This window comes from Hemiscyllium ocellatum, chromosome 18 (genome assembly GCF_020745735.1).
Source record: "Hemiscyllium ocellatum isolate sHemOce1 chromosome 18, sHemOce1.pat.X.cur, whole genome shotgun sequence".
NCBI lineage: Eukaryota > Metazoa > Chordata > Chondrichthyes > Orectolobiformes > Hemiscylliidae > Hemiscyllium > Hemiscyllium ocellatum.
In genome coordinates, this window is record NC_083418.1 from 67240423 (window position 1) to 67258568 (window position 18146).

Below are 18146 nucleotides of genomic sequence, written 5' to 3' on the forward strand. Positions count from 1 at the left end.
TCATGGGCTTTGTGGGGATTGAGTACCTGGGGAGAGAAGGAATACCCTCAGGGCTTCAGGAGTGGTGATACTATTGTGAGGTAGGAAAACCAGTTAGCAGATCATCTAGGTAGTGTATTCCTTCAGTCGAGAAACTGTTTAGGTAATGTCTTGTATTACTGTTAGTTCCTGAGCTGAGTGTGATCAAATTGAGGTGCCAGTGGCATTTTGGGTAAACTCTAATTGGCTAAGAACAGACAAGGTTTCTGTGAGCAAGTGGTGGGCAGGCAGAGTGGTTTGTTTTTCTCCCACAAAGACAAAACTCAAATTTCTTCATTCACCAGTTTATTCAAGCATAGGCAAGGGGGAACTGTGTGTATCCAACAATGATACATGAGCTCCCTTCATAAGTTACACTCTGTCATTCATTCATATATGAAAGTGAGGACTGCAGATGCTGGAGATCAGAGCTGAAAATGTGTTGCTGGAAAAGCGCAGCAGGTCAGGCAGCATCCAAGGAACAGGAGAATCGACGTTTCAGGCATGAGCCCTTCTTCAGGAATGAGGAAAGTGTGTCCAGCAGGCTAAAATAAAATGGTGGAGGAACTTGGGGGAGGGGCATTAGGAATGCGATAGGTGGAAGGAGGTCAAGGTGAGGGTGATAGGCTGGAGTGGGGGTGGGGGCAGAGAGGTCAGGAAGAAGATTTCAGGTTAGGAAGGTGTTGCTGAGTTCAAGGATTTGACTGAGACAAGGTGGGGGGAGGGGAAATGAGGAAACTAGAGAAATCTGAGTTCACCTGCACCTCCACACACATCATTTACTGCATCTGCTGCACCCAATGTGGCCTCCTCTATATTGGGGAGACAGGCCGCCTACTTGCGGAACGTTTCAGAGAACACCTCTGGGACACCCGGACCAACCAACCCACCCACCCCGTGGCTCAACATTTCAACTCCCTCTCCCACTCCACATGCAGGTCCTTGGACTCCTCCATCACCAGACCATAGCAACATGACGGCTGGAGGAAGAGCGCCTCATCTTCCGCCTAGGAACCCTCCAACCACAAAGGATGAACTCCGATTTCTCCAGTTTCCTCATTTTCCCTCCCCTCAGTCAAAACCCTCGAACTCAGCACTGCCTTCCTAACCTGCAATCTTCTTCCTGACCTCTCCGTCCCCACCCCCACTCCGGCAATCACCCTTACCTTGACCTCCTTCCACCTATCACATTTCCAACACCCCTCCCCCAAATCCCTCCTCCCTACCTTTTATCTTAGCCTGGTAGATACACTTCCTCATTCCTGAAGAAGGGCTCATGCCTGAAACGTCGATTCTCCTGCTCCTTGGATGCTGCCTGACCTACTGCGCTTTTCCAGCATTCATTCACTTATACCAGTTACAGATTAAAAATGTTATTACTGTTCTATGATTAGATAATCAACTTTACAGAGTGATTATTCTATCATATCACAATGAATCATGCCTTTCCTAGCTTACCCTTGCTCTAAAAGAAAGATCTTTTGGTTTAATCAAAAACTCCCACTCTGCAGTTTCTGCTGTCAGCTCCACTCAGGTTTTAAGACCAAGTTTCAGGCAGAACTTCTATCTCCTTGTCCATTTCCCCTTCAGTAAAATGCAGCAAGAACCCCAATCATCCTCACAGAGAGAAACCTTCCATGTAATTGACAGAACTGACACTTAGCCAAAAACAATGTAAGTTTCATCATAGGATGCTGTTTGTCAAGAAAAAAAAATCCATCCAGTTCACTAATACCCTTAAGCAAAGGAAACTATTGCCTTTACTGGTCTGGGTTACATGTGACTCCAGATCTGCAGCAATGTGGTTGACGCTTACCTGTTCCCTGGGCAATTAGGGATGGGCAGTACACACTGGCCTAACCAGTGACACCTATATCCCATGAATGAATAAAAACATTAACTGCATCCATCATCATTTAGAAGAATATCTAAAATTATTGTTTCTTCAAACAATCATTCCAGCTTCATAGGTTACCTACAATTTGCATCCATGTAGTCAACCAAACTCCTCATTTACACACCCTGGGTGTAGTTTTTAACCTGCTGTCTAGGTATAGACATTGATTTTGTGGATTGCTTGTGTTTTTTTTTAAAAAACTGATGTGACATAATACTTCCTGAAGAATCCTTTGTTAAAATTATTGCTGGATTCTCAATGTCATTGGGTCCTAACCTGTTTATGTGGACAAAAAAAAAAATCCAACCTTTAGTACAAATGTCTTTGTTTCCTGCTTAGTTAAACCAGTTAAAATTATCACAGAAACCAAGATGCTGTCACTTGGTGACTTGTATATGGCAATACAATAAGTGGCAGGTACCTCACTTCTGGTGGCATCAATTCAGGAGCAAGTAGTTGGCCCAGAATTCTTAGAGTTTGCTAATATTTAAATAGAGTGGTAAGACATTAGGTGTGGCTTCATCCTAGCAGCTTATCTGAAAAGTGGAATCTCTTATAAATACAGCATCCCTCAGGAATGATAATTGAACCCCATACCTAATGCAAAGTACAAAACCAGATTATAAATTCTTGTGTTGGCAGTTAATATACTTACAAAATGTATACTATAAACAGCTACCTCCTGATTCAGGAGCCCAACAGTCTCTCTTTATGCCATTTTGAGTAGCCAATGAAGAATGAATCATCAAATTATTTAATTAGGTGGTTGATAGGCTTTTAAATAAAACACTTTTACAAAGGCAGGTTCTCTTCACATGTGCTTAAGATACTTACTCAATAAATATCTAGTGCATGTTTATCCCTAAAATTAGCAATGCAATTAAAATAGGTGGGGGGAAGAAAAACCCTGATTTCTGAACTGGATGAACTATTTAGCCAGTTTGTTAACTGGTATTCCTTTAGTGAGGACTGATTTCTAAACTCCTCGTGTACATAATGTGTTTCAGGTGTAACTCAGTTCTCATTATGGGATTGTTGTTTCACTGGCTGGTTACAGCCTGTGTGTTACCTTTTTACTTCTAAGAAAAAGACAATGTTAATTTTATGGTAGGGCTTGGAGTATAGTTTTTGTTTTTTTTATATATGTCTTTACATTTTCTGATGTTTGGACTGAGCCCTTGTGGGGGGAAAAAAATGCATCTTACCAGATGAGCTATTCCTGTGGGGAGGCTGAGCACTGGGACTAAGCCTCTGAAGATTAAACACCTGAGAGTGCTGGGAGGTGAGCACTTGCTGTATCCTGGAGTTTGGGAGAAGACCTTGTCTTCAGAAGTGGACTAAACCCCTGTGAGTTAACTGCACCTGTACAATGGACTATGTTCTTGTTAGTGGGCCTAGTTCTCCAAGGATGGGCCAGGACTCTGCGGAAATTAAACACCTGTGGGGTGTGCACTTGCTGCCTCCAGGAGTGGACTCTGCCCTTGATTGTGGACCCTGTTCTTTTAGCAGTGGACTCTGCAGTCTGGAGTGGATTCCATTTCAGACAATGCACCTTGTAAACTGGAGGAGACTCTATATTTTCAAGACTCTATATTTGGACTCTGTGTACCAGAAAGGACTCCGAGTTTTTTATCAAAAAAACAATCATGTTGGGTCTATCACCTGCACTGTCTTGTGTATCCCTGGGTCTGGCAGGCCTTACTGTGAGTTGGGAGGCTCATTGGTTGTCCGGAAAACTGTGTCACCCAGAGAGCCAGAGGGTGGGTAGGCTATCCTGTGAACCAGAAGGTCAGTAGGCTGTCCCAAGAGCCAGAAGGTGGGTAGGCTGTTCTGAGCGCTGTAGTCCCGAGAAGGGGTGATCGAGATAGGCTGTCCTAGAGGTGGTCGGAAGGTGTGTCGGAGTGCCGAGTGCCAGAAGGAAAGTTGGGGCAAGCACAGATCCGGAAGGCTTGTGGGCTGCCCTGTATGCTGTCATCCCTGGGGAAGGGGACTGGCTGTCCTAGAAGTGGCCAGAAGGTGTGTTGGAGCAGTCCACGGGCCAGACATTGGGGTGGGTGAGCCCAATGGTAATAGGGGCAGACAGCCAGAAGGTGGGTAGACCATCCTCAGTGCTGTCACCCCGGGCAGCTCTTGGGGCAAGCTGTCCTAGAGGTGGTTGAAAGGTGTCAGGGTGGACAGAACTGGAATGGGCATGGGGTGGACAGAGCTGGAAGATGCATAGGGGCAGACTGCCTTTAAGGGGACAGGGGTTTGCTGGGTCTGCATCGTATGCACTGTTTATGTAATTGGATTGTCTTATGTACAAATGTCATTGCTGTCTTTTCATGCTTGAAACTGGGATTTGGGGTTTGTCCTCATTTCCCTTAAAACTGGTAGAACAGTATGGTTTGGGGCCTAGCTTTACTGCTCCCCTCCCTTGTAAAATTGCTGTCTCTTGAATACAGCTGTAAATATAAACTTGTAAACTGTTTTGTAATTGTTTATTTTATTAAACAGTCTCCAGAGCGCAGGTGTCCCTGGGGAAATAAGTGTCCTATTCTAGGAACTGGCTTTGAGCTAGCTGGTCAGTAACTGTGCTGTGTGTTTGTAAATAAGGAGTGACTTGGTGAAGGGATACTGACCTCTGTGGAGCTATTTCACAAGGACTGCACTGAAGTGTCAACCTACAAAGAGTGGGACCACTGAGCCAAACCCTAACCCAAACTCTCTAACTGAGCTGGCAAGTGTAGTAATAACAATAAGGTCACTAAATTCATGATCCTTTTTCTTTTGAAAAGGGAATTAATGTTGTTCTGTCAGGGTGAGATCTTAAGATCTTTGGCAAGATAACAAGACTGCACTTTTCATAGTTTTGCTTTACTCATTTTGGAGTATAAAATATCTGCTAAACCTGTAGAACTATAATGAATCCTTGATGAAGTGATTGAATGACAAATATAGCAAGTCAAGCAGAAAATTCCAGATTGGCCATTTCAGTCTGACCAGCTGTCAGTGCTGCCCGGAGGTTAAGAGACACAATTATTACAGAAGTAAAGTGCAAAGGTTTCAAGGCAATGTTTTCAGCTGTGATCTGTAAAAGTACTAATTAAAAAGCAGAAGAAAAGTTATTGGAAATAACAGTAAAAAATGAGGTCTGCAGATGCTGGAGATCGCAGCTGCAAATGTGTTGCTGGTCAAAGCACAGCAGGCCAGGCAGCATCTCCGGAATAGAGAATTCGACGTTTCGAGCATAAGCCCTTCATCAGGAATAAGAGAGAGCCAAGCAGGCTAAGATAAAAGGTAGGGAGGAGGGACTAGGGGGAGGGGCGATGGAGGTGGGATAGGTGGAAGGAGGTCAAGGTGAGGGTGATAGGCCAGAACGAGTCTGTTTGAGAACGTGGCTGAAGAGCTTCTGTGCAGAGGAGATGACCTGGGGGGTGCAGTGAGAGAGGGACTCACTGAAATCCTTGTAGAGGGAGGAAGAGAGCTTCTTAACAGACTATTAAGATAATTGGCTGAAGGAAAGACTTTAAATATGGGACTGTAAATATCAAAATCCTAATACAGCCATTTGTGAGGGAAAAGCCCAGGAAGTTTAAAACTTTGGCTAGCTACTTGATACCTGGAAAAGACTCCAGTACTGAGTTGATGTTGGAGGCTTTTGCCTTACTTAATAGTTAGCCAAGAAACATTAGCAGGATTAAAACCTGCTCTAAGCTCTGGCTAACTATTAAACTGACCACTCTGAGCCATCAATGACCATCCTTCAATCCACACACCTTACTCCCAGAGCCCCCTCCACAGACTCTCCACACTTTCTGCTAAATTCCCACAGATCCCTGACACCTGTACCTCAAGCCTTCATTTAAAGCCCCACAGACTTTCCAGACCTGTTTGTCCCTCCCACCAGTATGACATTTGACCACTCAAACTTACCTGATCCCTCACGACCCAACTCCTACCAACGACCTCCCAACTGCCTGAGGTACTTTGACCCAGACTTCACTCCCCTAATCGTTAATACAACTGCACCCCCAAACCAACTTGTGCTGATTCCTGTCTAGCAAACATCCTCAAAGTCCACCAGATGTGCCCTGAAATCCTCTAACACAACCTTTGCCCCATCTCCACAATCAAACCCCCTGGCCTAGCCTAAGACCTCGCCCACTGCACCAGTCATGAGACACAATCCACTGAGAATAAGGGCAACCTATTTCAGACTGAGAAGGGGAAGAATTTCTTCATTTAAGGAGTTGTTAAACTTAGATCTCTTGGTCCCAAAGAGCCTTGGAGCTTAGACTTTAAGTATGTTCAAGACTCTAATCAATAGATTACATATTAGACACCATTTTCGTTTTTAAGTAAATCAGCCATGATCACATTGGATGGTCGACAAAAATTGAAGGATTGAATGGCCTACTTGTCCTATTCCTAATGCCCTTATGTTTGTATGAAATCTCCGTATGAGAGCAAGATGGAGAATAAAGTGACAGGCAACAGAGGATTGGGATCAAGCTCACTGCTGGACCAGAGGTGTTCTGTCAGACAATTACCCAATCTGCACTTGGTCTTCCCACATGAAGGGAAGACAACATTGTGAGTAGAAATCACACTAGACCAGGCTGAAAGATATACAAATTTATTTTGAATGAGTTTTTCAGGTCTTCAATGTTGAGGAGATAGAAGGGTAAGTGCTGCATCTTCTGTGTTCCTGTGGAAAGGTTCAGAGGGAAGTGGACAGGATGTTGGACATGACTGAAGAGTGAACCAGGATAACATGAAAATAGTCTCTTTGGAATAGTGACATAGGAGAGGGACAGGAGGTTGTATTTGATGTGTCCTTCTCCTAGAGGAGACCGAAACTATGAAAAGTAATGCATTCTATTATGGCCAAACTAAATTCCCTCAAAATATATCAAGGAGATAGTTTAGACCCTCACTTTATTTAATTTAAAGGCAAGCACAAGGTGCTGTGTTCCCAATTTGATTTAATTGGTCAAACTACTAGGCTTTAAGCAAAATATATTTTATTCTTACATCACAGTTAAAACACCAAGAAATGGCACAACTTTAACCCTATTGAAATACTTAACAAAATAATATATTACTTAACTACCACTCATCAACAACTGTTTCAATAAACACACATTTGGCAAAGGCATATTCAGCAAGACAGTGTTCCCTCACTTGATGTCTCCTCCAGTGCAGGAGAAAGGAAAAACCAAAAGAATGAATCTCGTAGCAGAGAGAGAACTTGAGCTTTTTACAGCAGAGGGAGAGAACTGTACCCAGCATGTTCAACTCTAAACGTCTCAACTCAACCATTTGAAAGCAAAATTAAACCTTGGATCTGTATGAGTCTGACTCTGCCCACTTGTGCTGCTTTTGTCTCAGCTTTCTTTTGTAGAAAAAAAGAAGCTACTTCTGCTTTCCATGGAGAAGATGCCTCAGTACTCCTCTTCAAGGGAAACAGGACAAATCCATCTTAATGACACAATTGAATACAGGTATTGATGGGTTGGGAGGTGACCACAAGGGGAACACTACCATTTTTTTGGAGGGAGCAAATAGGTGAGAGTAGAAATGCTGGAAATGTAGCAAGTAGGGTCAAGGGCCAATGGATCACTGTAGGGAGGTGGGGTGGGGGAATTTTCTTTCAGAAAACAAAAAGACCTCTCAGCAACAATGTGTGTGGAAGGTTGCACCAACAGAACAGATATGACAGACTGAGGAACTGGGAGAATGAAGTAAAATATGAGAAATTGCTCTCAAGGGAGCTGTAGGTGTGCTTAGGAAGAACATTAGTTGATCATCAATTTTCAGAAATAAGGACAGCTTTGTCAAGGAAAGGGTGAGCCTGAGGGCTGTGCATTTTGAAACTGAAAGAAGGGTGGACAGTGGAAGTGAAGTTAATGACTTTCCAATTTTGGATGAGACCAGGAGATGGCACCAATACAGTCATCAATATGTCAGAAAAAGAGGAGAGGGAGGGAAACCTGAGTAGGGCTTAAAAAGTGTTCAATGGACCTTAACATAGGCACAGCGTAGACATCGCATGGGTAACCATAGCAACACTTTACTGTGATTGGGAGAAGTCTTGTCTGCTGATATGGGGGGGTCAGGGATGAGTGTCAGGTCCAGCATTTGTAGGATGGTGGATTTGTCAGATTCAGACCAGTCTGGTCTGGCATAAGAGAAGGAGGGAGGTTCCCAGGTCAGGAGTCCTGAAGGTGTCAGGTCAGGTTCTGTATGGTGGAAGGAGTCTGAGGGAGGTCTGGCTGTGTGCATGTGAGGTAAGTATAGGTCAACTCAATGGGTGACTCAACTTTGTATTAAATATACTAACTTTTCCTGAGTAACCATTTTACATCAATTCATCAGAACCACCAAAGTCTGTTTTAAATTGGAGACTTTCTGAGGGTTCTAAGCAGACGGCAATTGCCAGTAGAAGATTCAATTTCTCAGGGAGAGTGCAAAAATGGAATTCTGCAGGGTCCACTAGTGAACTCCCATCTACACTAGAATAACAACTGGGCTACTGAAAAAATCCAGATCAATATACTTTACAGTGCCTTGCACATGGACCATCTCTCAAAACAAATTTCCAGTGAAATGTTAAACCCCTCACGCTAGTTGTATGACAGAAGTGCAAAAGTCAATAAACTAACAAAGGTTTCTCTCCAAGTAAACTTCATGAGAATCGTTCATCTGTTCAGTGAGGAACCAAGCTAAGTATTTTGAACTATTGGCCTGTTACTTTGTGATTAATGAAGTTGTCCATCCAGATACAAATAACTGGAATGTTATCCCCAATTTTGTCATCCGTTTCTGAATAGAACCTTAAGCTGTATCCAGGATGGATGAATGACTAATGATGTGTATGGAATTTGTCAGTTCACCCAGGAAGGGTAGAACTGAACATTAACTTCAGTATTGTTTTTCAAAAGATGTCTGTGTCTGTTTATTTATGGCAAAAAGCATTCCTTCAAATAGGCAGCAGCAGTACTGCACCACATACTTCAAAGGTCAACAATGTTACGGAAAACAATAAGAACAAACTGGAGCAGTGAAACAATTTCGAAGTAGGAGCAGAGACAGAATCTTTGGTGTACAGGCATGTTTCTAATATCAAAGTTCACTCACTAGACAATGTGGGCTCCCTTTAATGTAAATTTCTGCTCAAATAATATACTTACCTCTGAATAAAGTCTTGCAATCACATTGTAGCCTGTACATATAAATGAATCTGTAAAGGCTGCATGTTTTAATGGTATGGGGGTGCCTGTATTGGACTGGGGTGGACAAAGTCAGAAGCCACACAACACCAGCTTACTATCCAACAGATTCATTTTTTTTATGAATCCTAAGCATAACAAAGGTCTTTACCCTAGGGTGAGGGAGTTAAAACCAGGGGTCATATTTTTGAGAGAAATGTTTAAAAGGGGTCTGGGGACAAATGTTTCATACAGAGGTGGTTTGTAAATACAATGAGCTGCCAGAGCAAGTGGTGGATGCTGGTAGTTACAACATTTAAGAGATTTTAACAGGTACGTGAATAGGAAAGGGTTAGAGGGACATGGGCCAAATGCCCATGGGACGAGGGGGGAAGGATTGGGAAACCTGTTCAACATGGATGGGTTGGACCAAAGGTTGTTTGATTATAACTCTATGGCTCTCAAAATGTGTGGTTTTTCTTTGTTGAAACAGGACTTCATATGTCTGTGGGACAGTGCCATGAAATAGTTTTAAAGAAAAAGCTAACTGCCCTAAACAGCATTCATATTTGTTGTAAATAGCTGTTTCACGATGACCCGAGAGGAGATGAAAGGAAAGCGGTTGGGGCTCGGACCTTTTAGTCTGACAGCAAGTAAAATCATTTTCTGTAATGCTGGGAGTGGAAGAAAAAAACATTCAAAGACTCTCCTGAAAGAAAGAAATGCTAATTCAAGCCAAGATCTAAGTCCAACTGACCGACAGCTGAATAGAGGATCACTGCAGTCAACAACAATATATCTCCATCAGCAAACACATCGAGTTAGTCCCCATCTACCACCCCCTCAGAAAAGGAATCGGAAGTGACTTCACCACAGGAAAGGACATCACTAACCCAAAGAAACCCAAACATATAAATAGAAAGCAGGAATTTCCAGCATTGCTTCGCATGAGGTCCACTGAAATCGTTACCTAGTAAGGTAATGAAATGTCTGGAAATGAACCTTTTCTGCTCAGCGAGCAACCTGACATCCAAATCCTCAACCTGAGCTACAAATCTTCTCAAAACTCACTAACAATATAATATCATTGTCAAAAACCAGAAAAAAAGCTGTGCAAAAAAATTCATCGCATTTCACTTTTTGGATTGGACTGATCAACAGTCTATGCATCTTTTTAACTTGTATATATTTTCCACCCATAACATTGCTGCAAAAACTGTTTGTCGTCTTTGTGTTATCTAGTCCTTTGTATGAATGAATGTCTATTTGGATTTACATGAACTTGTTCCTGCTCACTTCTGCTCAGGATTGTCCCAGAGTGAATCCCTCCCACAGTCTAAAATAAATAAGCTTCTGAATTTATCAAAGGATGAGAGCCAGTGAAGACACACCTTTAATCTGATCCACCCCTTCAGGGTGGCAGGTCCAGCCATTTTTTAAAATGTAAGATTTCCTCTTTAAATGTGGGTTAAATAGATCACCACCAGCATGAAAGAAAATCCAAAGAATTGAGCAGGGAGAAGAAGAAAAATACAAATAGTTACATTCTTTTTTAATCAAGTCAATGTTGACCCTGTTGCAAAGAAAAATGACCAAGCCCAGATTTTTCATCAGTTAAATTTATTATTAACAAGGGTCAAGTATTATGATCCTGGCTGATTCCTGAATGGCTTTACACAGTAGTTTCAATCATTAGATTTCATGATGATTGGTAGATATACTCTATCTGCAACAGGATATTTGGAAGCAACACTTACCTGAAAAGCTAAAGTTATTAAGGAGTCTATTTATGTCTTATAGAATGAGAAAAAATCCTGTTGAGTCGAGCAGACTTTCTACAGGTGTTGCAGAAAAGACATGAAAGATGCTCAATGTCAGCATAATAACCCATTCCATTCTGACTGGAAGTGCTATAATCAAGCAACAATTACAATTGATTTTGTGAGGACTTACCTTAGTATCTCCCACAACTTGTTTTTTTGTTGATAGAAGATTAGACAAAAATTTGTGAAGACTTCACTGTTTTCTCCAGCAACTTACATTTCATGCCAAGATTGGATATCATTGTGTGAAGAGCTTTCTTAGCTTTCCCAAGCATCTGATCAGCTTTATGATCTTTCTCCTGTTGTACATGAAGAGAATTGAGCCCCTTTCTTCTACGAGGATTCATGAATAGGAGACAACTGGAGAGGGTGAACATGATAACATTTTATTTTCAGGCCTGGCTTCTTCATTTCAGGAAGAAGGTACTGGTACCTGACTTTTCTGTTCTTACTGCAGCACATCCTGATACTCTCCCAGATGAAAGTCATAGACGTAGAGGTGCACAGCAGGAAAAAGCCCGTCAGCCCATTGCCTCCATGATGGTCAAATACAACTACCTAACTACTCTAATCCTATTTTCTAATACTTGGCCCAGAGTCTTGTATGCCTTGGCATTGTGTCATGATGCTGTGGCTTTAAGAGCTTATTTTGTCCTTTTATTGTTTTGAAGAGTTTTTAATACAGAGGTGGAGTGCTGGCTAGTGGAGATGCATGAAGTAAACAGTTTGGGAGTCCCTTTTTTTAAAATTTGAAACAATATAAGCATCCTGGATGGGTGTGGCCAGCTCTACAAACAAGATTTCAATTTTGTTTAGGTTTAGTTCCAGGCAGTTGCTGTTTTGGGCTTGAAGAAGTGAAAGCTATTTTTCCCTGTCTCAATTAAAGCCAAAAGCTAGGATTTCTCTTCTTGTGCTACTATATTGCATGTGAGAAAATCTTTTTTTCAGAATTTTAATGAATGAATGCTTTATTGTCAATTCACCAGGGAGATACAGTGATGCATTTGCCTTTTTGCCAAGGGTGTGTTTATGGGATGTTATTACATTGGGACAGCTAATTTGTAACTGTTACTGTGTCTATTATTCTGTTAAGCTTTCCAATCAAGTTATGTTATTCTAAATTCTTCTTTCTTTAGTTGTATTTTAACTACAGTGTTTAAATAAATTGAATTTTGCTTAATGTAGAGTAGTTTGACCGGTCACATTGCATCTCTTACACACAACTTGACATTTGCCTTTAAACCCTAACTTTTTCTTATTTTTGACTATCTTAAAATATTTTGAGGGTATATGGTATGGTCCATAACAAATGCAAGTGTTCATCTAAATATTTCTTAAATGTTATGAGGGTTTCTGCATCTATCATCCTTACACACAGTGAGTTACAGATTTTGACTACACTCACACATCTCCACGATTTTTTCCACCTGTACCTTAAATCTGTGCCCTTTGGTCATTGATCCGTCCAAGGGAAAATGTTTCCTCCAGTCTACCCCATATGTGTCTCTCAGTTTCTTTAATCATGCCCACTCTCAATCTCTTCCAGTGTAAGGAGAACAACCCCAGTTTCTCCTCGTTCCTGAAACTCTTCAACGCAAGTAATATCAGGGTCAATCTCCTCCAGTGCACCCTTTCCAATGCAATCCATCCCTCCAATGATGCAGACTTCAGTACTGCACACAATACTCTTGCCATGTCCACAAGTATACACAATACTGTAGCTGCAAGCAGAATTCCTCACCTACTTTTATGGTGAAGCCAGTTTGCATGACTGACAGTATTAATAAAGCAACATTACATCTGCCTGTTGAAGATGTGATGGAAATTCCTTCATTTCCTTCTTTACAAGGTGGCCACAATGATCTTTCACCTGGTGACACCTGGGGGACCTTGATGAGATTGTTCAAGAGTAAAGGAAACAAAATGTCTTGCATTTGTAGGAGAATTCTTCAATGCTGAAACTTGAGAATGAAGATCTACTTTTGTAGGATGATCATTTCAACTGTGTAGTATAAATGCAATACTCAAGATAAGGATGAATCGCTATTTTACGTAGATTTAGCATCATGTGCTTGCTTGTGTATTCCACAATCCTAATTCAAGTGAGGAGGGAAAATGAATGGGGAGGATTTCTGGTTGGTAAATGTGGGCATCCCAGATGACTTGCATTTCTGAACTGATGATGCAAAACAGAAATTGTTGGAAAATCTCAGCAAGTCTGGCAGCATCTATGAAGAAAAATCAGTTAACGTTTCAGGTCCCGTGGCCCTTCCTCAGAACCCTTCTATTGTAAATGTAAATAGAGGAGTGAAGCACATTAAATAAGGTTCTTCAAATTCTAATGATAAGTGCAAGCAGTCTCAGGGGGAGAGAATGTCCGGACATTCACAACCTGAGATAATCCAGACCTGTTTGTCTGTGTGCAGGTAGCAATATTAACTTAAAGCATAAGATAAAACAATGATCTAGGGAATTTTCCTTTAGTTAAGGGGAGGAATGCGAATGTGACAGCAAGAGGTATTAACAGCTGGTAGTAAATCAATTGATATTAAGTGCATAACAATAATAAAATCTAAACTGCAAATGTAAAATCTACAGACTAGATGAATGATTTCAATGTCAAATATCCAGAGAAATGCATTGTAATATCTTTTTCCTAACTCTTTGCAATTTAAAAATTTCTTCATAAATGACAATAGAATTGTGCTTTTACTTCAGTCACTCTTTACTTCAAGCTTGCTGAGTCAAATATTCAGTGACCTTCAATCTGTTAGTAACCACTGCACTGTTCTTACACACGGAGAGGATTTAAAATATCAGGCTCAAAATTCATACTTGATTGTCTCAGACTTCAGTCATTTCTCTTTCTGTTAGACTGCCAAACAGACAAGCAGCATTGCTATGATTTGGTATCATTATGATTTCTCTATTATTTTAATACACAGGTTCTGATTAGACAATCCAAATCAAACTACATTAGCCATTATTTATAAGGCTGTGATTCGTCAGCTCGTTACAGAGTTTGTGCTGACCATGAACTTTATCTTAAATCTCCCATTGTTTATTTCAAGAATCAAGATGAGTGCTGCACATCCAGATCAAATGATTGTTCCCTCATCTGCATCCCAATTCAAAGTGACATTGATAATTTGGGGTTTCAATTACTTACTTATAGGAAATTCACAAGTTCCTCAGGACAGCAACTGATTTTAACTTTTAGCTTTTTTCTGTTAATTTCAGTGTTTGTTGAAATTGTACTATTGTAATGAAAATTATGCTATTGTCATATCCTCTTGAATGCTCACTTTTTTTTCTGTTTCCAAGTGACTGTTATTCGTCAACTAGGAGAAGGTGAGGACTGCAGATGCTGAAGAGTCAGAGTTGAAAAGTGTGGCATTGAAAAAAGCATAGGCCAGACAGCATCCAAGGAGCGTGAGAGTCAATGTTTTGGACATAAGCCCTTCACCTCAAAACGTCGACTCCCCTGCTCCTCAGATGCTGGTTGACCTGCTGTGCTATTTCCAGCCCAATACCTTCCAACACTGCCATTCATCAACCAGATGACCCACTCCTAATTACTCAATATAATACAAACATCATAAGATTAGAAAGAACATCCAAAGGAAAAGTGACTGTTCCTCCACTCTGTACCTCTCGTATGAAAAGAAAAGGGGGAGTAAACATACCCTGTCAGGAGTCATTAATATAAAGGAATTTGATTACTCCAGGCTCTAAGGACATTGAAACACTATTGAATTACCACTGCTCTCAAATCTACTTCTCAAATTCATAAATGACATCCGTCCTATTGGACCATTGCTGTTGAAATGGTTTGTGATTATTTTCTCACTTAACTACAGATTGATTCAGTTCTTCAAGTTCTTTTAGTGAACTGCCATGGTTCACGCGGAGGTAGAGTTGCTATGGCAACAGGCACTTTTGCATTCACTCTACAGATTAGAGCCATGGGTTATGAAAGGTAGATGCTCCACTTCTATGCCATTACCTGATCACAAACAGCTAGCATTCAAGCTCAATAGGCAACAGGGAAGGCAAATGGAATGTTATTTCACTGTGAATGGAGTGTATAATTAAAAAACACTTGCTAAAACAATACAAGGTACTAATCAGCCTACAGAGCTGAAAATGTGTTGCTGGAAAAGCGCAGCAGGTCAGGCAGCATCCAAGCAACAGGAGAATCGACATTTTGGGCATGAGCCCTGCTTCAGGAATGAGGAAAGTGTGTCCAGCAGGTTAAGATAAAAGATAGGGCGAAGGGACTTGGGGGAGGGGTGTTGGAAATGCGATAGGTGGAAGGAGGTCAAGGTGAGGGTGATAGGCCGGAGTGAGGGTGGGGGCGGAGAGGTCAGGAAGAAGATTGCAGGTTAGGAAGGTGGTGCTGAGTTCGAGGGATTTGACTGAGACAAGGTGGGGGGAGGGGAAATGAGGAAACTGGAGAAATCGGAGTTCATCCCTTGTGGTTGGAGGGTTCCCAGGCAGAAGATGAGGCGCTCTTCCTCCAGCCGTCGAGTTGCTATGGTCTGGCGATGGAGGAGTCCAAGGACCTGCATGTCCTCGGTGGAGTGGGAGGGGGAGTTGAAGTGTTGAGCCACGGGATAGTTGGGTTGGTTGGTCCGGATGTCCCAGAGGTGTTCTCTGAAACGTTCCTCAAGTAGGCGGCCTGTCTCCCCAATATAGAGGAGGCCATATCGGGTGCAGCGGATGCAGTAAATGATGTGTGTGGAGGTGCAGTTGAATTTGTGGTGGATATGGAAGGATCACTTGGGGCCTTGGAGGGAAGTAAGGGGGGAGATGTGGGTGCAAGTTTTGCATTTCTTGCGGTTGCAGGGGAAGGTGCCGGGAGTGGAGGTTGGGTTGGTGGGGGGTGTGGATCTGACGAGGGAGTCACGGAAGGAGTGGTCTTTTCGGAACGCTGATAGAGGAGGTAAATATATCTCTGGTGATGGAGTGCTTTTGGAGGTGGCGGAAATGACGAAGGATGATACAATGTACATGGAGGTTGCTGGGGTGGTAGGTGAGGACCAGTGGGGTTCTGTCCTGGTGGCGATTGGAAAGGTGGGGCTGAAGGCCGGTGGAGCGGGAAGTGGAGGAGATGCGGTGGAGGGCATCGTCGATCACGTCTGGGGGAAATTGCGGTCTTTGAAGAAGGAGACCATCTGGGTTGTACGGTATTGGAACTGGTCCTCCTGGGAACAGATGCGGCAGAGACACACCTCCACACACATCATTTACTGCATCCGCTGCACCCAATGTGGCCTCCTCTATATTGGGGAGACAGGCCTCCTACTTGCAGAACATTTCAGAGAACACCTCTGGGACACCCGGACCAACCAACCCCACCACCCCGTGGCTCAACACTACAACTCCCCCGCCCACTCCACCTTGGACATGCAGGTCCTTGGACTCCTCCATCACCAGACCATAGCAACACGACAGCTGGAGGAAGAGCGCCTCATCTTCCGCCTAGGAACCCTCCAACCACCAGGGATGAACTCAGATTTCTCCAGTTTCCTCATTTCCCTTCCCCCCACCTTGTCTCAGTCAAATCCCTCGAACTCAGCACCGCCTTCCTAACCTGCAATCTTCTTCCTGACCTCTCCGTCCCAACCCCCACTCTGGCCGATCACCCTCACCTTGACTTCCTTCCACCTATCGCATTTCCAACGCCCCTCCCCCAAGTCCCTCCTGCCTACCTTTTATCTTAGCCTGCTGGACACACTTTCCTCATTCCTGAAGAAGGGCTCATGCCTGAAATGTCGATTCTCCTGGTCCTTGGATGCTGCCTGACCTGCTGCGCTTTTCCAGCAACACATTTTCAGCTCTGATCTCCAACATCGGCAGTCCTCATTTTCTCCTCGAAGATTTTAACCTACTGGGAATCCTTTTGCAAAGATAACTTCCTTGAAGAAGCTCACTTCCTCCCTCTACAAGGATTTCAGTGAGTCCCTCTCTCACTGCACACCCCAGGTCATCTCCTCTGCCCTGACACTCTTCAGCCACGTTCTCAAATAGATTCGCTACCACAGTCACATCTCCTTCCTCAGCACCTGTCTAGGGAAGCGACTAATCCCGCATGGACTCCGGACTACGTTCAGACCAGCAAAATTTGGACCCAACCAGGACAACCAGTACCTACAACAAATCTGAAGCCTCCAGCAACAGACCTCCCTCCAGATCCTCTGCTCCACGCTTGCAGCTATGCGCCGCTACCTGCATTCCCTGCAATCAGCCCTACCCCAGCTCAGGACAACACTGTCACAGACCTGCAAAGGACCTCTACTGTTCTTCATCCACAGAAGAATCCATACACTAAACAAACAATTCTTCCTAGCCATGTCGGAAATTAAAGACATTAACTACCAAAAACTTTCATGTACTTGCCCCCCACACTGTTGTTCCTCAACTGTTCTAGAATCTTCCATCGGCCGCCAAAATCACTCTAGCACCATTAACCACGCGGCCGCTACAGCGCCAACGGCAGCAACCACCGCCGCGAACCATGACGTCAAATCCGCCCCACCGACCTCGCAGCCTCTGCGATCACTGCCCAGACAACTGCCTCCACGATTGCCAGGAAGACCATCGCCGACAGATTGGCGGCCTCCGCGGGGTCCACAGCTATCGGGAATAACACCGTTTCTGTCGTCGCCACAGCCACTTCTGCCCCCAGTGACATCACTAACCTGCACAACCACCACGCCGCATGCGTCTCCGCCCCCACGCCAATCTCTGACACCACACCGATCTCCGTCACCACGCCTAACTCCTTCCCCCACACCAATCTCCACCCACACGCCTAACTCCGCCCCCACGCCGATCTCCGTCACCATGCCTGACCCCACCCCCACGCCGATTTCCGCCCCCGCCCCCACTCCCAGCTCCACCCCCACACCAGGTCCTAGCTCCCAGCCCTGTCGTGTTTTCACCATCCCTCCAGACCTCCCCCTCTCTGAGGATGAAAGATCAGTCCTCAGTAGATGCCTCGCCTTCATTCCCCTATGCTCTCGGATTAACGAGTTCAACACGCAGCGAGACATCGAACAATTCTTCCGCCACCTTCGCCTTCTCGCCTACCCTCTGACGACCCCTTGTCTCACCTCCAACACACCCCATCCACCTGAACACCCCGTGCTGGCCTCTTACCTGCCCTCGATCTCTTCATAGTCAACTGCCAACGCAACATTAACCGCCTCA